Source organism: Eumetopias jubatus, unplaced genomic scaffold (assembly GCF_037043125.1).
Source record: "Eumetopias jubatus isolate StellerSeaLion01/CBP00866 unplaced genomic scaffold, mEumJub1_p1.0 scaffold_2, whole genome shotgun sequence".
In the NCBI taxonomy this organism is placed as follows: Eukaryota; Metazoa; Chordata; class Mammalia; order Carnivora; family Otariidae; genus Eumetopias; species Eumetopias jubatus.
Window position 1 is genome coordinate 70,096,000 of NW_028274808.1, and position 24,028 is coordinate 70,120,027.

A 24,028-nucleotide genomic window follows, 5' to 3' on the forward strand; every position below is an offset into this window, starting at 1 on the left:
TTCAGTTGTAATATTCTATAGATGTAAATTAGGTCAACTTGGATACTACTATTCATTTTTTTGATCCTTACTGCATCTTGTCTGATTTCGCTATCAATTTATGAGGGAGAAATGTGAAAATGTTCTATTATCATCGTGGGTTCTTTTGAATTTCTCCCTGAAGTTTTTTCAATTTTTACTTCATGTAACTTGAAGCTCTATTGTTTGACATGTACGTATTTAACATTTTTATGTTAATGAATTGATTTTTTTTATCATTATGACATGCCTTCTTTTATTTCTTTGTCTTGAAGTCTATTTTGCCTTTTATAACATGCATTTTCTTAAACTAAGAAATTGCATTTGTATTTCTTTTCCCATACTTTTAGTTTCAGGGCGTACGTGTCTTTTTAATTAAAAAAGTGGATTCTTGCAAATTGTATAAACTGCAATCTTGTTTTTTCTATAATCCAATTTGACAATCTTTTGCTTTTAAATGGAGTGTCAGCCCATTTATCTTTAACGTAGCTTTTGATATGGTCGAGTTTAAGTATTCCATCATGATAGGTATTTTATAATTAGCCCATTTGTTATTTTTCTTATGTTTCTCAATTTCTGCTTTATTTTAGTAAATTTTTAGAAAATAAAAATATTCTATTTCTTGAATTGGTGTTTTTGACTGTGCCTCTTTGTATTAGCTTTTATTGGTTGCTCTAGAGTACAATGTAAAAAGTTGTACAATTACATTTATTGCTCAACCACAACCCTTGTTTTTGTTGGCATATATTTTACTACTGTATATGCTAAAATCCCACAATAAATTGTTTTCATTTTTTCTAGAATGCTTAATAGTCTCAATGGTTTTTAAAGATAGCTAAGAAAAAAAGTGAATATATGTCATATGCTTTATATGTATATGTAATATTATATATTTATATATATTTATATGCACACATTAAATCTTCTACCTTTACTCTATCTGATTATTGTTGACAGGAATTTCGTTATACTTTTTAACAACCTTAATGGACTTTTAATACCTTAGCTATCAAAATAATAAACATATGTTTCATTCAAAAGCTTTTTAAAAGATGGTATTCAATACTAAGCTGCTTATTGTACAAGATTAAAAATGATAATATCCTTATTTATAAATAAATATATCTGTCAGTGTTCCCATTTTCATTTTTATTGTGTAATCATTTGTGACTCCATGTGATGTTCTGCTTGTTCTTTGCTTGTGAGGCTATTGTTGTTGGTTTGGCTTTTCAATATGCATTCCAAACCCCTTCTATCTATGCTCCAAACCCTTTTCCTTCAGAGACCAGAAAACTTAAAACTACATTTCTTTGGCTCCCTTGAGTTCTTTCTGAGACTTAGATTCTACTACTCTGTTGTATACTCAATAGATTTGGATTTGGAACTGAGTCATATGAGGAAAGACCTAGAATTTGGAGATGTATTTTGCTGCTGTGAGACACAGTGGAGGCATCATTGTCCAGGAGGAGGCAGGTACACAGCCAGCTTCCAAATTTAGGCTGGCTTCCTAATCCAGTGGCCTTTGGATCCAGGCAGGAGCAGTATAGTTCTGAAGCCAATAGCTTTTTTGTGTGTGTGTTTAATGTATCATATATCTATTTACTTATTTATTTTAATTTTTAAAAAATTTTATTTTATTATGTTACGTTAATCACCATACATTACATCATTTGTTTTTGATGTAGTGTTCCATGATTCATTGTTTGCATATAACACCCAGTGATTCAATAGCTGTCACAAGTAGCTGTTTTCTTGGCAGCAGAGTTTGACATTGCATGGTATTCTTGATAACTCATTTTAGAGTCTGTATCTGTAGCACTTCTGAAGAATCTATAATCATTTACTATTTCCTTCACATAGCTGGAATGGATTCTATCCTATTTAGCAAAATCCTAACCAATACTTGCAACTGGGAATTTCTTCTATACACAATCAGTTAGGAGTTAAATAATACTAACAAAATTATACTAAACCTGAATACTTTAGAGACATTTTTAAAATGCCATGAGAGACATAAAACTGAAAAAGAAAATGAATTTTAAATTTGGTGGAAATAACATGAATTAGACACACATTGCTTTGTATATTAACAGATTTATATAGCATTCTGTATCACAGGTAGTAAAAAGTAAGAAAAAATTAAGGAAGTTGAAGTACTTTCATTTTAATTGATGAAACACCTTCCCTTAATTGAGTATATCAAATAGCTATTGTGAATCTAAGAGTTGAATAAAATATTTTACCTGTTAAGTTAATAGGAAAAAAAAAAAGAAAGGGGGAGCACTAGATGTTAAAGCACTCAAATGCAGTTAATACCATACAACTCCAAAGTCTGGACCTGCTAAGTGATTCTCCTGGGGTATTGACAGGCTTTTCATGCAATATCACAGTAAACACCAGAAATGTGCGATGGTTATTTTTTACTGGTTTTTTGCTCGGTAAGATCCAGATCACTAAGGGATATGTAGGTTGTTAGAAATTTGTGGAGATGGAAAGCCATTCTTCTCTTTGTGTTTTCTCTTGCTTTATAGAAAACTCTTTATAGATCATCATATCATTTGCCCAGAACTGAATATGTTGGTATCTTTCTATCATTCATATTACTGTCTGGTGTGTCAGTGCAGCAGATGACTGTATTTCAAATGGGGAAACTATTAAAATTCTTTTCCAGTTGTAAGTTAACAAATTTGGATTTCATACTTCTCAAAGTTTGTCAGTTTTCTATATTTATTGCCATATTTTCTATACTATTAATTTCTATTGACTATCTACATTCTGTTTTTATTTTCTGCTTCCTTTGTTGAAGAAATTTACAATCAACCGAAATCATGTTTCATTAGGGTCACTAGCATGAATGATTATCTTAAGTGTTCCATATTTCCTTAGTTACAATGAACATTGTATTATGCATTAGAGACTGTTTTCCCTTTATAGCCTTTATATTCAGTTATGTATACATACATATGTGTATATATATATATATATATATATATACACACACACACACACACACAGTTGGGTATACACATACACACAAATACTTTTGTCTATTCATAGTTCTAATACCTTAAGAGGTGCTTTCCTATATTCATATTGATTTTTGTTATGTGCACTTCTTTAAAATTGTCTATAGATCTATTGCTCTTCTTTCAGGTTTTAGATAGCATTGAAGATGGATAAATGACTTTTGACTTTGCCTGGAGAACTGCACCAGTTATATCTTGACTTTATGTTATCTATATCTCCCCCTATGCTGAATGACTGAATGTGTTCCCTCAGAATTCATATATTGAAATATACTGTTCAATGTAATGGTGTTAGGAAGTGGGGCCTTTGAGATCTGGGTAGGTCACAGTGGTGGAGCCCTCATGAATGGGATTAGTGCTCTTTATAAAAGAGGTCCTACAGAACTCCTTAGCCCCTTTTCCCACGTGAGTGCAGTGATAAGATGGCCATCTAGGAAGTGAGTCCTCGTCAGACACCAAATCTGTGGGTTCCATGACCTTAGACTTCTCAATCTCCAGAATTAAATGTGTGAAAATTAAATGTCTGTTTTTTGTAAGCTATTCAGTTTGTGGCATTTTGTAAGGCAGACCGAAAAGGCTGATAGCAGACAACCTAAAGTCTTTGAAGTATGTGGTGAAGATTGGATCAGACAAATCCTTAAGACATACCTCTTTAAGTATACTACAATTTATATAAATGTTTATGTTGATGAATGTTGATGTTGTTCCTTCATTTTAATGGTTATATGTTATTTCATAATGAATATTTAATAAGAGACTTTCTTATTCAATACTGGTGTTTACATTTCTTATTTTTACGAACAAACTTCTTTTATAAACTTTTTGTACATATGTTGTAGACCCCACACCAGGATTTTTTCTCTATGGTGTACACATTCAAGTAGAATTGCTAGGTTGTAAAGTATGTGCATCTTCAACATTACTAGGTTGTGACAATGTCTCTTTATACTTTCATATGCAATGTGTGTTTCCACTAGTACTTGGTATCAGAGTTCAAAATTTGAAGGTATTTTCAATCACACTCTTGTTTTAATTTGTATTTCTCCAATGCACTTGATAATTTTTTTATGTTTATTGACCATAGTTTTTTTCTGTAAAATGTTTACTCAAGTCTTTTGTCTTTTTTTTTTTTTGATTGTTCTTTTTTTTGGACTGATTTGAAGAAATTCCTTATACTCTGGATATTATTCTTCTGTTAGTTTTTTTTTTTTTTTTTTGCAAATAACTCCTCTAAATCTGTGGCTTAACATTATACTTTGTTTTAGATATCTTCTGCAATACAGACATTTTTACTGCCAAATAATGTAGTTTATAATTGTAGATTATGTGTTTTAATAAGGAAATAATTTTCTGTCCTAAACTCACAGAGACATATTTTTTTATTCGAAGCATTTTAAAGTTTGGCTTTACAAATTTTAATCTACATGGAAAGCATTTTTTTTGTACAAGGTAATGAAAAAATGATCTGGTTTTACCAGTTTTAAAAACAGATAACCATTTGTCTCTGACCACTTATGGCATAATGCCTCTTTTATCCACTGATTTTAGTGCCACTTTTGTTATATTCGAAGTGTGGATATTCTCTATAAGTGTAGATATTTCCCTGTAAGTTCATGAATAAGATTGGCATGTAATTTTCTTTACTAAAACTGTCTTTGTTTTTCTGTGATGGTCACACATCCAGGCATGATGTTAGATCACAGAGATAAGGACTAAACATTGGAAATGACAGGTAAGTGATCTGGAGCATAACTACTCAGCAGCCCTGAACTGCCTGAACTTTTACATTAGAGAGTGTATAGTTCGATTTTGCTTGAGCCTTATTTGGGGAATCAGTTCTATTTTTGGCTGAAAATCTAATCTCAAATGATCTTAGACATAGTCTATATTTTCTTGAGCTGGCCTTCATATTTTTATGTAAAACATATTCATTTTTAAAGTTTCTAATTCATTGCTATGAGGTTGTTCATAATAATCTCTTATGATCTGTAAAATGCTCTACAATTACATGATATTTTGCATATCTTATGTTATTTGTGAATTTGTCTTTTTTTCTTAATCAGTTTTGGTTTTGTATTCATCTTTTTTAAAATATTTTATTTATTTTTTTTTGAGAGAGAGAGAGTAAGTGGGGGGAGGAGCCAAGGGGAGGGACAAGCAGACTCTGTGCTGAGGTTATCAGAAGAGTGTAGACCTTAGTGGAGGAAAGGGACTACTTTTAATGGATTTTCCTGGGGAGATAAGTTTTAATCACATCCTTTATTTAGTAACTATTTAAATGGATTTTGCAGAATTTTGGGGTCCTATTTCTGTAAAAACTCTTCCCCTGTATATCTCTGATGAGATGAAAATCATGTGATTTCACTAAGAGATCTGCTTGGGAACAGACTACAATAATAATCAAGTCCTGATGAGTGCATTAGATGGATGTATTGGCTCTCTGAACCCTTGAGAGATAATAATGAATAAGAATCTTGCAGTGGAGCCCAGAGACTTTATTTTAGCACATTTCCCCAGGTTATTCCGATACACAGCCAGTATATCCTTCCCACTGTCTTGAAACAGTAAAGTGTTCTGCTTGTAACAGGTAGACACTTCTGTGGGATGAATGGAGTTTAACTATTTTCCAACCACATGCAAAATGGAGCTTAAAAAAAAAGTTTTATTTTAGAATCTAAGGCATTAAAACAAAGTCCAAAAAGATTCAGAGTTTTACTTCATTACATTATCTGGTCACAAGTGTCTGGCAAGCCTTTGTCTAATCACAGAAAGAAAAGATGGTTTCTGAACACCAGTTAATTTGCAAATATAATGCATTTTAAATTTACAAGGAGAAGCCTTTTTTTTGGTATATTTGATGGATTTTAATGTCTCAATCTTCAAGTTCCTTTATAAAAATGATTTTGGCTTTGTTAGCAGAGTGGCAGTGTAACTCAAGGAGTGTAAGATTTGAATGACATTTGTGAGAATCACTCATTTTCTGCCAAACTCTTCATAATTCATGCTCATTTTCAGTGGTCAATTATCTCCACCTCAGAGTCCTACAGAAGTGATGTACTCATTCTCAAGGGATAGGTGTCACTTCCATTTGATCATACTAATGAGATTCCACATAGGGGCGAGCAGCCCTTGTTCATGTTGGCAGAACTGGTCCTGCTGATTAAATGCCCTTCAGAGGCGCTCCATAAATTAAGCCACATATCAGTGCCCCTGATCACCACAGCTCTTGTTCTCTCACACGAATTCTGTGATGCTGGAGAGCTCGAACGCATTTCATATTTTTCAATTTCTTTATTTCCATGATGCAGAATTGGGAGGGTATGAAAATCCCATATAACACACTTCAAATTATATTAACATTTAAAACTCCAAGCTTTTCTCTGTGATATGGTGGGCATTTATCATGTGTTTGATGAACTGGCACCTTTTGAATACCCTTCCAATGTGACATGATCAGTCCCTTGTTCTCAAGTTAGAAGCTAGAGCACCCTCTCTCAGCATTCCTATTGTCTACAGTGTTCTGTCATTCAAAAGTTAGAGTTTGGGGACTCCATACACAATCTCAAAGGTGTGAGCTGTAATTCTTGTGCTCAGTGACATGGCAGCGATGTTCTCACAGAAGCAAGCCCCACGTTGTGGTCGCTGGTCCAAGCTTCTGGGACTGGCTCTCCAACCTTCTTAGAGATCATGTTAGCTTCCTCTAATATCCTTTAATGATATATTTAATGTTACTTAGAATGGATTCTCAACTCTGTAACAAAGAACTCTGAACTTGCACATTCTCTCACACTTGCTAACCACATTCTGGATATTATGATTTTCTTTTTGTCTTTCCAAAAATGCCATTTATCCCCACCTTGGGGTTCTTCATTTGATGTTCCTTCTGCCCCAAATACAGATCTACTCAGAGTTGGCACTTTTCATCTTTAGACTTCTGCTCTAACACCACCCTTTCAAAGAAGCCATCCTGGTCATTCCTCGCCTATCTAGGGTCTCAACTATGTTCATTGTTTAGTTGGTTAATGTGTCTTCATGTCTTCCTTACAACATGAGAACAGAACCCTAGTTTGTTTTATTTACCTAAGTGTTCTCAGAATCGAAAATAAAGCCTGGCAAATAATTAATGTTCACTTTTTATGAATGAATGGATGAATGAATGAATGAATGAATGAATATGCATAACATATTGTTTCATTTTAAAGAGCTTTTTAAAGACAGGATTGAGAATCATAGGTTTTTATTTTAGGCCTAGTAGGAGAAAGAATTGAGAAACTCAAAGGAGAATTGAGCTAGAGACAGAGAGAATATGGAGAAAAGTGAGACTTTTTCAAAGGGAAAAATGGTGAAGCCAAAGATAAAACCAAAGTATAGTAATTTGAGGAAATTATCACATGTACATTCCTAACTGCTATGTACTTGGAACCTCATGAGAAACTGCAATGGGTAAAAGAAAATCTAAGAAGTCCAAGATGTCCCTGCCATTTTAATGCTCTGGAATAGTTAGGGAAAAAGAAGGACAGTTTATAAAAACGGAAAAAAGAAAGACAAAAAAACATGAGTGGTGCAGTCCTGACATTGATGGAAATGTTTCCCTAAGAGTTTACATTGCTCTGAGTGAAAAATCTGAAGCTATGACTTGGGGATAGGTTCTCCATAATCAGAAATAATTGTTCAGGATTGTGTTCTAAAATCCATTCCTATGAAACTGGTAATGAAGCACTAATAATTTTTCAGAGAAAATTAATCTCTAAACTTTAATATGTAATAGCAGAATGCTAATTCCTAATACTGACAAACTTGCAAATTGTACCTTGTCAACCACTTTTCTAATTAGTGGGTAGACATCTTGAAGCACTGTGATCATTTAGATTTTAATTGTCAGACAGTGTCATCTACAGTTACTCCTTATGTCCTAATCAAAAGAAAGAAAGAAAGAAAGAAAGAAAGAAAGAAAGAAAGAAAGAAAGAAAGAAAGAAAGAAAGAAAGAAAGAACAATTATGCCAAGATAGCAACTATAGTTTTGATGATTGTAGATCATGGCTAATTGAGTAATGGGCATGATTCTGTTCTATTGCTTGTCCAGTCAAAACAATTATGATCATATTATCCACTATACCATGAGCATATATATATTTTTCTCTCCAAAACAATCTTTAGTGTATAGTGTAAATAAGTACATAAAGTTTCTCTCTCAAGAGGAATTACATTTCACAGATTACATTTTAATTCCCTTAAAAGATATTCAGAAGTTATTACAACATGCTAAGTGAATACATACTCACTAACATACATAATAAAATTTATATAGTGTGTCAATAACAGTGGTCATTTATTGAGCTCGTATTATGTGCAGGGAGTTCTTACCAGGGCTTTACATATATTAATATCTTTAATCCTCACCATTGTCTTTTGAGACAGGTTCTTATTCCCATTTTATGTTTAAGAAACATAGTTTTTTAGGAAGATCAAATGACTTATTCAAACTTAAACAATGAATGAATGACAGGGTCAGGATTTTCACTCAGGAATCCCGCTACCAAGTCTGTGTCCTTGACCAGAGAACAATACTGCCTTGGTAGTGGGAACAATAGAAGTTTTGAGTTAGCCCAACTCAAATTTGGGCTCAAATTTCAGTGCTGACTGTGACTTGAAGACTATTCCTCAACCTCTCTCAAATTTAAAATCTTTATTTGTAATAAATAAGCAAATAATAAGTAAGCAAATGAAAATCACGAAACCAATCCATAAAAATATCTCCTGAGAAGGTTCGAAACTGATGTAGTGTTTTAAGGTAAGGTAGTGTGTAAAAGCACCTAGCATACTGATCAGATCATGCTATGTCTTCGAGTATCAGTGGTACTTTTCTTCATGTGGTAGAAAATTACCAAAATAAACCAGAAATCTTTTCTTTTGCTATTTTCTCCATTTTGCAATTTGAACGGGAGAGGGCTGCTATTGGGAGGTCCTCCCCAACTCCTGGCCCTGGCACACACCAAAATGGATGTGATTGTCAGGCTAGTGCATTCAGTGGGAACTCTTGTTTCCCCCTATTCTAGAAGCCTGAGCAGTGTCACTTCCAATTTTGTGATTTGCCTCTGCCATTGTGTTTACTTCTTGGCTAATTTTTAAATGCAATATTTAAGAAGAACCCCTCCTGCCTGGTATACTTGCTTCTTTTATTTTAAAGATTTTATATATGTACGTATGTATTTTAAGAAAGAGAGAGAGAGAGCTTGAGTGAGCATGGGGAGGGGAGGGGCAGGAGGGAGGGGGAGGGAGAGAATTTCAAGCAGACTCTGTGCTGAATGAGGGGGCTCGAAGCGGGGCTTGAAGTGGGGTTTGATCTCAGGACTCTGAGATCGTGACCCCGAGATTATGACCTGAGTGGAAACCAAGAGTCTGACGCTTAATCAACTGAGCCACCCAGGTACCCCTGCCTGCTATACCTGCTTCTTAACGTTAATGCTGTTGGGTGTAATCTGTCTCTGAAAAACTAACAAGTTGAGTTTTTTCCTTCTCTCTTTTTTCTTTATTTTTTTTCATTTGGGTACAATTTTCTTTTAATTTATTGATTTCAGGCTTCTGGATGATGGTAATAAATTTTCAAATATAAAAGCAGACTTCTTATAGAACTATCATTTTATGATTTTCAGATATGCACAAAAAGCCCCCAGTTGGGGATTCCTTTAGTTTAACAAATAAAATCATTTTAAACCTCCCAGTAGTGATGTTTTCTCTATTTGATTCATATTATTCGAAGTAATCTGTAGAACTGAAAATATTTCCCCAAATCAAGATTTATAATACTTCTGAAAAAAAGACTGTGAAGCATTAGATTTAAGAACCTTGTAGTCTTGGATTATCATTCTTTCCTTGTTACTACTGATTACTATGGCTTATTCCCATTTTTAATATTCAAGTGTAGATCATGTAATTAAAAATACCACTAACAGCTTACCACACCACAATGCTGAGACCAGAAACTGAAGACTTTTAAATAAATCTAACATTAAAAATGATTGACCTATATGGGTTCTAGTTTGAGATAAAGTAGTGTATCTCATATCATTTCCAGTGAGATGTCTGAGACTTGAATTGTCAAGAAATAGCAGCCTTTTTATACACAGATGTGACATCAGGGTCTCCTATATAGTGCGACATAAGGAGAGCCATGAGACAATTTCTGTCCCTTTCCTCGTGTTAACCTTACATTCTTGCAATGTTTGTTTCACTTTAGTACATTTCTTTAATCAACCAAGAGAAATATATTTGTATTAACAAATAAGTTGTTGGTCTACAAATAAGATTAAATAAGTTACAGGCGCCTAGGGGCTCAGTAGTTAAGCATTTTTTTTGTTTGTTTTTTTCTTTTCTTTTATTATGTTATGTTAGTCACCATACATTACATCATTATTTTTGATGTAGTGTTCCATGATTCATTGTTTGCATATAACACACAGTGCTCCATTCAATACATGCCCTCTTTAATACCCATCACCAGGCTAACCCATCCCCCCACCCCTCCCCTCTAGAACCCTCAGTTTGTTTCTCAGAGTCCATAGTCTCTCATGGTTCGTCTCCCCCTCCGGTTCCCCCCCTTCGTTTTCCCTTCCTACTATCTTCTTTTTTTTTTTTAACATATAATGTATTATTTATTTCAGAGGTACAGGTCTGTGATTCAACAGTCTTACACAATTCACAGCGCTCACCATAGCAGTACCCTCCCCAATGTCTATCACCCAGCCACCCCATCCCTCTCACCCCCCTCCACTCCAGCATCTGACTCTTGGTTTCCGCTCAGGTCACGATCTCAGGGTCATGATCTCAGAGTCAGAAGTTGGTTAAGCGTCTGCCTTCAGCTCAGGTCATGATCCCAGGGTCCTGGGATCAAGTCTGGCATCCAGCTCCCTGCCCCGTGAGGAGCCTGTTTCTCCCTCTGCCTCTGCCTCCCTCCCTCTCTCTCTCTCTGTCTCTCATGAATAAATAAATAAAATCTTAAAAAAAAGATTAAATAAATTACCAGTCAACAATGTCATAGTATATCGTTTTGTTGAGAAAACAATATTTCTTACTACATGGTTGATAACATGCTCTAGTGAGAGAGAGGAGAGTTAGAAGCAAGTGGGAATTTGGGACTGATTTTGTGATATGAGCGGAGGTCATAAAAACAGAAGAACAATAAGAACACTAGGGTATTAAAGAGACAATGGAGCAACAAGCATCAGCAGAATGATTTAAAAGGAGAATTAGTTAAATATACATCCAATTTCTTCCTGAGCCTATCTGTTCTGTTTCACACACTTATTTTTTGTATCCATTTGCCAATATCACACTGTAAGAATACTCTAGGGTAAAATAAGTCCTGAAATGAGGTAGTACAAGTCCTCTAATGGGTATCTATGTGGTCAATTGTCCAATCAAATGTTTTGTCCCCCTTTTATTGGCTCTTTTTTTTTTTTACTGTTGATTTGTATTAGTTCTATATATTTTCTGGACAAAAATTCTTTGTCGGTTATACAAATTGCAAATATCTTATTCCTACTCCTTTGCTTGCTTATTCATTTTTTTAAATGACATCTTTAGACACAGAGAATATTTCTTCTGACAAAGTCCAATTTATCAATTTTGTTCTTTTCTGGTTAGTGCTTTATGCATCTATTTAAGAAATCTTTGTTTTTCTGAATGGCTTGAAGATATTCACCTATCACTTCTTTTAGATGATTTATAGTTTTAGCTTTTGCAATTAGGCCTACAACCCATCACCCTAAATCAGGTATTTACTGAAAAGAAATGAAAACATATGTCAACATAAAATCTTTGACAAGAATATGCACAGCAACCTTATTCATAATAACCTCATGACGGAAACCAAATTACTATGAAGAAGAAATGGATAAACAAATCCCACTGTATTCACAGTGGAGTACTACTGAGCAATGAAAAGGAATGCACTACTGATATACTCACAACTCAGATGAATCTCATAAATGTTATGTAGCACAAAAGGAACCAGACACAGAAGAATACATTTCTATGATTCCATGTGTATGATGACATTCAAGAACAAACAGAATCATTTTAGGGTCATTAAAATCAGAAAGTGGTTGACTTTGTTACCAAGGTGGTGATAAGGTAGGTTCTTACTGTCTGTTAATGAGCAGGAAGAACTTTCTGAGATGATGGAAAAGGTCTATATCTTGTTTTGGACAGTGGTTACATGGTGTATACAACTGTCAAAATCTATCAAAATGAACACTTGAAATCTGTACATTTTATTGTATGTACATTGTACATCAATAATTTCTTCAAAAAATAGAGTTAGAAAGACATTAAAAGGAACAATGGCTTTTTATCAATGACAGCTGTAATGTGAACAATTATTTCATAAATAGTATGCCTCCTGGAGTGATACTATCTACAAACTGTGGCTGTGTCCAGTGGCCATAGCAACCTACACACAAATTCCAGGAGCAGCATTATCCTGACTTGGTGTAATATATAAGCAGCCATTTAATAACAGCCATTATTTTGTGCTTGCTTACTTTGTTGTAAGCATTTTGCAGCTATTATTTCAATTAATTGATCATTAGAGGCCACAGTAATTTTTATTATCAACTGACTACGCAGCTTTTCTTTGCCCCTTGCTAATGAGGTCAGTAATGTGAGTCTATGACTTTAAAAGGGTGAAAATTCATCAAAAACCAATGTGTGTATGAAAAGATGGTAAAGAAGAAGAAAAATACTCCTAAACTAGCAGTGTTAATGTCAGGTTGTTTTAACATGAAAAATGCACATGTGATAAGAATGGAGCACAATGGAAGAGTCATAAACATGCTCATCAGAAAATCTGTTAGGTCTGCTTTGTCCAGATTAGGAAAGAAAAAACCCAATCCAGATGTTGTCAGGTTGTTTTAATGCCCAGCACTTGCTCTAGGGAAATGTTTTAATAGGGAAGTTTATCTTCAGTATCTCATGAACGCTTTTCCTAATAAAATCACATCACTTTAATAAAAATCATATCGCTTTCACTGCTGTCCCAAACACTCCATTTCAACTCATGGGGCTTACCTAGAGATCCTTTTTTGTGTCCAGTACATATTTGCTATGTTTCTATGCACACTGCTTGTACTGAATCATTCATTCCTCACAGTAAGCTTGTTTGGTAAGTACACTTATTTTTTCATTTGACATTAGATGAAACTGATACACAAATGCTAAGTAACTTCCCAGAAACCACATAGCTTATATGCAAACAGTGAATCATGGAACACTACATCAAAAACTAATGATGTAATGTATGGTGATTAACATAACATAATAAAAAAATAACTAGAAAAAAAACCACATAGCTTATAAATAAGAGATTCAGCATTTGGAGTCAATGCAGTTTGATGCCAGAGACTGCACCCTCGATCACCATACTCTGCATCTCTCATATGTCCCTTCATTCTTACACTACTTACCTCTAAAACATATGGGTTTGGGGGCACCTGGGTGGGCTCAGTCAGTTAAGTGTCTGCCTTCGGCTCAGGTCATGATCCCAGGGTACTGGAATTGAGCCCGCATCAGACTCCTTCCTCCCTTTTCCCTTTTCCTATGTCCCTCCCCCTACTCATGCTCTCATTCTCACTCTGCTCTCTCTCTCTCTCAAATAAATAAAAGTCTTAAAAAATATATGGGTCTAAATTGCCTCTTATAAAAACTCTATACTTTCCTCAAAAGTGCACTTTGCCTTACCCCACAGGAATACAAGTTGATTCTCAGACACCGACCAGCCAGTAGAGGAGACGATTTTATTCATCAAGTCCCTTTAGCACAAATTATTCATAGGCAACCATTTTCTCTAACTATTGATTCAACATGTATTTACTAAACACTTACTCTATATTAGGAACACTTGTGGACCCTGAGGGTTCAGATACTATAGAAGGACACTCTTGGAAGATAGTCTCAAATTCCAGACATTTCAGGAGGTGTAATACTCTCTGATGCTGGTGCTGCTGCTCTCCTGGAAACAACTCAGTGTTGTCACCTTAAAAACCAATACCACCTATCCTATCTCCCACTAATTAGAATTCCAAGCCATGAAGACCACAAAACAGAGACAGCTAAGGCTTAGAACAGGATGAGGAATATAAAGGTTGGAGTGCTTTCTACAGGCTGTGACGGCGGCCACTGTGACAGCCAACAGACTCAGGTGGAGGTGTCATTCAGACCTGGAAAAGGTCTGAAAATTCCACTGACAGTGATTCATCTTGTGGTTGGACTATCATCAATCATGAGGGGTCTGATAAAGAGATGGTAAATTCTGAACATGGTACAGCCAGTGAGAGCTGTGAGCTTACTCCAGAATATACATCTTTAGAGCAAGAGGGGCTATAAGTATTGCAGTCAGAGCAGGGAGAGAGTAGCCAGAATAGTACATGTTAAAGGAAGAAACCGCTTATCCAGCTTTGGAGGAAACAAAATCAGCACTTGAGAAAGAAGGAGAAAAGTCATCTGAAGACAATGTCTCTTTTGGAACTGTCAGTCATGATTCTGATATTCTTACCCTTGAGCCACCAAAGTTAGAAGAAATTAGAAATCACAAAGCTATACTTGTTGAAGAAGCAGAGTCCAGAAGACTTTAACATGGGCTAGGGGGCGCCTGGGTGTCTCAGTCATTTCAGACACCAACTCTTGATTTCAGCTCAGGTCATGATCTCAGGGTCTTAGGATCGAGCCTGTGTGGGACTCCCCGCTCAGTGTGGAGTCTGCTGGAGAGTCTCTCCTTCTCACTCCCATGCCCTTCTGCCTGATCAAGCTCTCTCTCTCTCTCTCTCTCTCAAATAAATAAATAAATAAATAAATAAATAAATAAATAAATAAACAAAATCTTAAAAAAACAAAACAAAAAACATGGGTTTTTCATCTAGCAGCCAGTATATATTCTGTCAGTCAGAAACTGTATTTTCATCCCAGACTAGAAATGATAAATCAAGTAGTGATGGACCAGTCATCAGCCTAGTCCTGCCTTTAGACCATGCCATGCTAGGAAGAAGTCTTCCTAGTTCAGAATCTGAGAAATGGCTACTCCCTGAACAAGAAACAAAATCTCTAGGGAGTTGTGTAAATGCCAGTTCAGCAGTAGTCTCAATAAATGTGTTATAACTTGCTTTGGTGACTGCAATTGACATGGGATTTGGGACATTTCTATGGCACAATTTAGATTCAGGAGCATCAATAGTCAGAAAGATACATGAAGATGAACTGAATGATATGAGGGATTATCTTTCCCAATGTCAACAGGAACAAGAATCTTTTATAGACTATAAGTCATTGAAGGGAAATCTTTCAAGATGTTGGGCCCTTACTGAAGAAGAGAAGATGTCCTTTGAAACTCAGAAAAAGAATCTTGATACAGAAAATCAGGAATCCTGTAAGGATAGGTGAATTTAAACAGTTAATTGAAATGTATTTATTGGAAAAACTGGATAGTTTTCATCATTGGAGAGAACACAGTCAATTCATCAATAATTTTTTCCTAAATGATGTCTTTACACATGATCAGAAGCTCTTCACTGACTGATGTTAAGGATTATCTTAAAGACATGAAGGAATATCAAGTAGATATTGATAGGGTATTTAAGAAGTTGGATGGATATATATATATAGGCACTTCTTTGGTCATACTCTTTCCCCTCCATATGGACCCAGTCGACCAGATAAAAAGCAACGTATGGTAAATACTGAAAACTCCAGGCATGGAAAACAAGAGCAGAAGCACCCTCAGCCTCAACCTTATAAAAAGGAAGGTAAATGGCACAGATATTGTCACACTAATGGAAGACGCATGGCAAATCTTGAAATAGAATTGGGGCAGTTACCTTTTGACTCCGAAATTTTGATTATCATGATTAAGTTAAATTAGAAAATGGTAACAGAAACGTGGATGCTTTCTGCAATGTTTGGTGTTGAAACTAAAATGAAATTATCAAGATAGTGTCTTTCTATCATTTCTACCTATCAGTTTGATGACTTCACATTATTACTCAGAAACATCAAGCAAAAGCTTACGAACTTTCATTTTTCTGTAGTTTAGCTTTGCGAAATTTTTTTTTTGGCACTGGGAATGTTCAACTGTAGTTTTAAGGAAGCCAGGCATGCAACAGATTTTGTGCATGAAATGAGTCCTCTTTTCAGTGCATGAGCTTAAAGCAAGCTCAAATCATATGACAAAGTGCAATTAACATTGGTAGTTATTTTAAATTTGCAGTAGAGCTTGAAAAAAGTACATTGTGATGAAATTTCATCTTTAGCATTTTATAATCTCACACTTGCTTCCTGTCTTTTTGTGGGTTCAAGAGCCGGTTGACTTGTGAAGAATTTGCTGTCATTTTTAGGAACTTGCTGATTTGTTCTCTTGTGAAATTTCTTGCACATATGAATATTGTGGAAGAAACAATAAAACTACACCATGAGGAAAACTAAAGGTCTTTATTTAAAATCTAGCATTTGTGGGCGCCTGGGTGGCTCAGTTGGTTAAGCGACTGCCTTCAGCTCAGGTCATGATCCTGGAGTCCCGGGATCGAGTCCCACATCGGGCTCCCTGCTTAGCAGGGAGTCTGCTTCTCCCTCTGACCCTCTTCCCTCTCGTGCTCTCTATCTCTCATTCTCTCTCTCTCAAATAAATAAATAAAATCTTTAAAAAAAAATAAAATCTAGCATTTGTATTAATATATGATTTTATACTTTGTGATATTTTTCAGACATTTCCTCAGTAGTGATATTTGGTAAAGCAGTTCAGTGGTATTTTGCTAGTGTTTACAGGGGTTTTTATGCAACATTTGAATATTTCTACGCAGCAGTGTCTTTTTCTCTAAGAAAGATTTAAACACAGTTCAGAATTTCATCTTCTGTTGAGTTTCCCTTTTAATTTCTGTTCGTAGACATATATGTGACTTCCAGTTCTACCTTCTGGCAAGTGAGTGTAGAAGAACACAGCGGTTCTCTCATAGTTGCTTGAAATTAGAAAGCATTTATTTCCTGGAAGTAAATAAATAAAGGCTACATTTTGCTGGAAAAAAAAAAAACTTTCTCCATCTGTTTTTACATCTATTTGTTTCCTATTATGGCTGTAACAAACTACTATAAATTTGTTAGCTTAAAAAAAAAGGAAACTTATTATCTTCCAGTTCTGGAGTGCCAAAGTCTGAAGTCGGTTTTACTAGGTTAAAATCAAGGTGTTGGCAGAGCTGCATTCTTTCTGGAGGTTCTAGGGGAGAATCTACTCCCTTGAATTCTCCACAGGCTGCCTGTACTCTTGGCTAGTAGCCTCTTCTGCATTCAAACGTCAGCTGAATCATTATAACAGACACTTGAAACTATTGTAATACTGTATGTTAACTATGCTGGAATTAAAGTAAAAAGCAAATGAACAAACAAAATCCCCAAAGCCAGCAGTTCATAGCATCTTTACAATTCCCTCTGACCTCCCACTTCCCTTTCAATTTGTAGGACCCCGGAGACTTCTTTAGGCCCTCCTGGATCATCCTGGATTCTCTCTCCATCTCAAGATTCTTAGTTGAATCACAACTGTAAAGTCCTTTCTGCCATGTAAAGTAACCTATTCATAGGTTCTAGGGATTAGGGCATGGACATCTTGGAGCGGGAGACATTTTCTGCCTATCACATTATAGGAACACTTTTCTTGCAGTTATGTATTCCATAAAAACTCTCTGTATTGGAAATGTAGCTGTCTATAAATTATATAATTAATAGCCAGGATATATGTCATGCCTGAAGTAAATTACTTTTTAGCCTCCCCAAAAATGTCTCAGAGGAAAAAAGTATTCTGTAAACATTCTTAATTGACACAAAAATCACTCCACAGAATATCTAGATAATAGACTTACATATTTTAATAGCCTCTTCTCTCTCCTCCCTCCCTCTCCCCATTCTTGTCCCTCTTCCCCTCTTTCTCCTCCTCCACATTCCTGTGCCTCTCCTTTTCTCCCTCTCTCTCAAGCTCTCTCTTTTTCCTTCTCCTCCAATCCGGCTTCTCTTTCAACCACACGTGCATGTGCACACATCTAAATCATCCCTCCTCATTACTAACAGCAAATGCACAATGATAAAGAAACTATCGAGTTCAGAAGTATATATTTTTTGGTCTTAAATAAAAAGTACTCATATAAGGAGAAAAATATCTAAGAAGTCCAGGGGATTGCTTGGGGGCTGTGAAACATCTTTCCCAGGAGAAATAATCTCATAGTTTAAACTAAATTTATTGCAGGAATTTGACAGGTTGGCTCAGTCCTCTGGTGCCTTTCGGGCATAATGCAATGTGCTGGACTTGGCAGGTGAGTCAGAAAGCAAGAATTCATATGGAACTTGCTTCTGAGAAGGAAAAAAAAATCTCTTTAATGAGTGCTTTGGAAAGGTTCCTTGAGCTATAACCTTGGTAGATGTTGCATTCAGGATCATTAACTACCCAAGATAAACACAGTCCATGGGAGGTAGTGTTCTTGCCATATGTGGGTTGCAAATGGACTAGTTGTTTACAATAGCTGCAGTAAAATGAGAACAAAGTTAAGCAACTATGAGTCAACTATGCAAGCCTCTTCCTCTAAAAGTGCAAGGACAAATAACATTAATTTCCAAATTTGAAAATTACTTAAAAATATACAATTTATTCAATTCAAACAAATTGCCGGTAAATTATTTAGAATGACTAGCAGAAAGAACGACAGGATTAAATTCCCAAATCTACTCCTTAGTAGCTGAGAGACTTTGCTTAATAAATTACTTAACCTCAACATGCTTCAGGTTTTTTTAACTTTTAAAATGAGGGGGACAATACATTTGCCCAGCCTACATTGCAGTGTTGTGATAAAGATTATAACAACCTGAAAGAATACTTAGGAGATCACTTGGCAGTATGATATCAAGCAAAAAAATTCTATACCAGCTTTATTAAATATTCATACTTGTAAAGCATTTATAACACTACCTGACAAGTGAGTTTATTAATTATTACCAAATGTTAATTCAAGATACGAAATGTAGTAACAACTGAAGTTTCAGGCTTTTAGTCTCTTTTTGTCAACACTAGAATAACTAGTATCCAGTTACAGTGTACAGTTCAATGAGTTATGATACATGTATACACTTGTAAAATCACTCTCCCAAGCAAGGTAAATATTTGCATCACCTTTAAAATTTCCCTCATACCTGTTAGTGGTATGAATATAGATTATTTTGAACTTCTTAGAATTTCACATAAATGCAGTCATGAAGTATATACTCCATGATGTCTAGTCCCTTTTCTTCAGCATGACATTTCTGACTTCTTCCAGCACAATACTGTTGTGTGTTTCCTTGGTTCCTTTTCATAGCTGAGTAGTATTCCATTGTGCTGCATATAATAATATCCATTTCCCTGCTAATCAACATTTGAATGGCTTTCAGTTTTAACTATTATAAATAAAGTTACTATGTACATTCTTTTCAAGAGAGAGGGAAAGCATCTGTGTGAGCGAGGTTGAGGTGGTGGGCAGAGGGAGAGAGAGAATCTTAAGCAGGCTCCATGCTTCGCGCAGAGCCTGACACGGGGCTTGATCTCACAAACCTGAGATCAGGACCTGAGCCAAAATCAAGAGTTGGACGTTTAACTGACTGAGCCACCCAGGAGTCCTGCTATGACCATTTTTATAAGTCTTTGTGAGGACATAAGTTTTCATTTCCCTTGGATAAATCTCAAGGAGTGAAATTTCTGGGTCATATGTAAATGTATGTTTGTCTTTATGAGAACTTCCCAATCGTTTTTGCAAAATGGTTGGGTTGTTATATTTCCCCACCAGCTATGTAGTTTTTCCACATAACTGACAACACTCATTCTCATCATTTTCCATTGTAGTCATTTGTATGTGTATAGTTGCCTTTCATTGAAGTTTTACTTTACTTTTCCAACTAATGATGTTTATTAACATTTCCTATACCTTAAAAATTATTCTTGAAACTAATATTACACTGTATGTTAAATAATTGGAATTTAAATAAAAACTTAAAGAATTATTCTTAATTTTTACTAAATTTTAAAATTGTATTACTCATTGGGTTCTAAAGTTCTTTATACATTCTAGATACAAGTGTATCTATATGTGTATCTATACATATGTGTGTGTGTGTGTATATATATATATATATACATATTCTCTCCTAATTTGTGGTTTGCATATTGACTTCATTAAGTTTATTTTTAGAAGGGTAGTTTTTTATTTTGATAGAGTTCAGTTTATTACTATTTTTTTGTTTCATGCTTCTGATATCCCATCTAAGAAATTTTTGGTTATCTATTACTTTAAAAATGTTCTTATCTGGAGCACCTGGGTGGCTCAGTCGTTAAATGGCTGCCTTTGGCTCGGGTCGTGATCCCAGGGTCCTGGGATCGAGCCCCACATTGGGCTCCCTGCTCAGCGGGAGGCCTGCTTCTCCCTCTCCCACTCCCCCTGTTTGTGTTCCCTCTCTCGCTGTCTCTCTCTGTCAAATAAATAAAATCTTTCAAAAAAATGTTCTCATTTTTTTTCCTAGAAATTTTATAATTTTAACTTCTACATTTAGTTCTGTGGCTTATTTCAAAATAATTTTCGGTTATGATGTGAGTAAATTTTTTTTCACGTGATTTTTTTGTTTTGTTTTATTATGTTATGTTAATCACCATACATTACATCATTAGTTTTTGATGTAGTGTTCCATGATTCATTGTTTGTGCATAACACCCAGTGCTCCATGCAGTACGTGCCCTCTTTAATACCCATCACCAGGCTAACCCATCCCCCACCCCCCTCCCCTCTAGAACCCTCAGTTCGTTTCTCAGAGTCCATCGTCTCTCATGGTTCATCTCCCCCTCCGATTCCTCCCCTTCATTTTTCCCTTCCTACTCTCTTCTTCTTCTTCTTTTTTTCTTTTTTTAACATATAATGTATTATTTGTTTCAGAGGTACAGGTCTGTGATTCGACAGTCTTACGATGTGAGTGAATTTAAGGTTTATTTATTATGGTGCAGATATCCTGTTGTTGAACCTCATTTCTTTTTCTTTTTTTCTTTTTATTTGCTTGGAAAAATACATTTCTTTTAAATTGTGGGGTTTTTTGGCTTTTTAAGCTTTTATTTTAATTCCAGTTAGTTAAAATACACTGTTATACTAGTTTCAGGTATACAGTATAATGATTCAACAATTCTATACATCACCTGGTGCTCATCACAAGTGCAGTCCTTAATCCCCATCACCTATTTCACCCATCCCCTACCTACCTCCCTTCTAGTAACTGTCAGATTTCTCTATAGTTAAGGTCTGTTTCTTGATTTGTCTCTCTCTCTCTCTTTTTTCCCCACTTTGCTCATTTGCTTTGTTTCTTAAATTCTACATAGGACTGAAATCATATGGTATTTGTCCTTCTCTGATATTTCATTTAGCATTATACTCTCTAGCTCCACCCATGTCATTGCAAATGGCAAGATTTCATTCTTTTTAGGGCTGAATAATATCCCATTGTATATATAAACCACCTCTTCTTTATCCATTCACCAATAGATGGACATTTGGGCTGACTCCATAATTTGGCTATTGTAAATAATACTGCTAGAAACATAAGGGTGCATGTATCCCTTTGAATTAGTGTTCTTGTATTCTTTGAATAAATACTCAGTAACGCAATTGCTGGATCATAGGGTAGTTCTATTTTTACTTGTTTGAGGAGCCTCCATACTGTTTTCCAGAGTGAATGCACCAGTTTGCATTCCCACTAACAGTGCAAGGGGGTTCCTTTTATTCCACATCCTCGCCAACACCTGCTTCTTGTGCTGTTGATTTTGGCCATTCTGACGTGAGGTGACAGCTCATCATGGTTTTGATTTGTATTTCTTGGCCATGAGTGATGTTGAGCATCTTTTCATGTATCAGCCATCTTGATTCGTTCTCTGGGGCAATGTCTATTTATGTCTTCTGCCCATTTTTAATTGAGTTTTTTGTTTTTTGGGTGTTGAGTTTGTAAGTTCCTTATATATTTTGGATACTAATCCTTTATCAGATATGTCATTTGCAACTATCTTCTCCCATTACATAGGTTTATAAGTTTTACTGATTTTTTTCAAAGAACCAGCTCCTAGTTTTGTTGATCTGTTCTATTAGCTTTTTTTAAGTTTCTATATCATTTATTTCTGCCTTTTGTTTCTGCTTTAAGATTTTTCTTTATCACTATATTTTTCAAATTTAATTACAGTATATCTTGGTGTGGATCTGCCTTTGTTGATTTTGATGGGAGTTCTCTGTGCCTCCTGGATCTGAACACGTGTTTCCTTCACCAAATTAGGGAAGTTTTCAGCTATTATTTCTTCAAATAAATTTTCTGCCCCCCTTTCACTTCTTTTTCTGGGACTCCTATAATATGAATGTTATTATATTTGTGGAGTCATTGAGTTCCATAAGTCTATTCTTAATTTGTATAATTCTTTCTTCCACTCATTTCTTCAGCTTGATTAAGTTCTATTACTCTGTTTTCTAGATCATTAATCCATTCTTCTGCTTCTTCCAACCTGCTGTGTTTCTCATTTCATTTATTGAGCCCTTTATCTCTGCTCTGTTATTCCATATCTCTGTGTTGAGTCTCACTCAGTCTTCCACTCATTCCTTAAGTACATTGAGTATCCTTATGATCATTGCTTTAAATTCTCTATCATTCATGCATGTTATTTATATCTGTTTTGCTTAGACCTCTAGCTGTGGCCTTGTTCTGTTCTTACATAGGTTGCCTTTTATTTTGTTCATTATTTCTTTTGCTATGCAAAAGCTTTTTATTTTGATGTAGTTCCAACAGTTTATTTTTGTTTTTATTTCCCTAGTTCCAGGAGACATATGTAGAAATGTTACTATGATTGATGTCAAAGAAGTGAATGCCTGTGTTCTTTCATTTGGGATAAATTTCTCTGTCTCCTCATTTTGTCTAAGTCTTTGTGCCTGTTTCTCTGTCTTAGGAAAGTCAGCAACATCTCTTATTCTTAAGGGTAACGGTCTTATGAAGAAGAGGTCATGTAGTGCCCTGCCATGTAGTGTCCTCTGTTCCCCAGGGCCGGGTACATCCAGGAGTGTCTCCAATGTGTGCTGCATGTTCTCTGCTATTTCAAACTGTTGGCTTTATCCTTCAGGCCAGTCACCTGCAGAGGCTTTCTTTGCCTGTTGTGGGCAGGGTTTGGTCCTTGGCCTGAATGTGGTGTGTTGTAATTAGGTGTTAAACTACATTTTAACTATAGTGATGGGGTGGTGGTGTTTGTTGTAAGCAAGTTAGTAGTGGTAAGGAGTGTCTAGGGAGTGCTGTGCTGGTTCCTGCAGGTGGCACTGTGCTTATGTTGAGGGGCTGAGGGGTGGGTGAGGGAAATAGTGCTGGCCAGTTCCTGTGTTCTTGAAGGGGTCTCTCTGTGAATGCTGTCTCTCTGGGATGCACTCTGAGATAAGCAAATAACCTTGGCACTGCATGCTCCCGGTGCAATTCAGATCATTATTTCCATGCTTTACATTCACAAGTTATTTGCCTGCCTTCTGTCCAAGAGCAGCCCAGTACCCTCCAGGTTCTCCCCCCAACAAACCCACTGATCTTTAAAATTCCAGGTTTTAAGCCCCACTGGTTGCAAGAACTCATAAAATTCAGCCCCTCTCACTTTTCAAGCAACTTGCTGTGGGAATTCATTTTCCTGTGCACTCCCCTGTGTATTTCTCACCTTTTCTCTGAGACCACGGCTCTCTCCCCACTGTAGTGGCCATGATCTGTTTCTCTCCCACCCCTGCATCTACGCACTTCCTACCTTCTTCAGTGTGGCCTCTTCTCTACCTTTAGTTGTGGAGTTTGTTCTACCAGTCTTCAGGGCAATTTCTGAGATTTTTAGGATGACTTGATAGTTATCTAGTTGTATTTGTGGTTCGAAGAGAGCCTAAGGTCCTCTTACTCT

The 24,028-nt window shown here is 35.7% G+C and overlaps 1 pseudogene; it reads left to right on the forward strand.

Annotated features, from left to right (window-relative positions):
• LOC114210126 (cell cycle progression protein 1-like) overlaps positions 1–15,955 on the forward strand; it is a 50,736-nt pseudogene extending 34,781 nt beyond the window's left edge.
• The last annotated feature ends 8,073 nt before the right edge of the window (positions 15,956–24,028 follow it).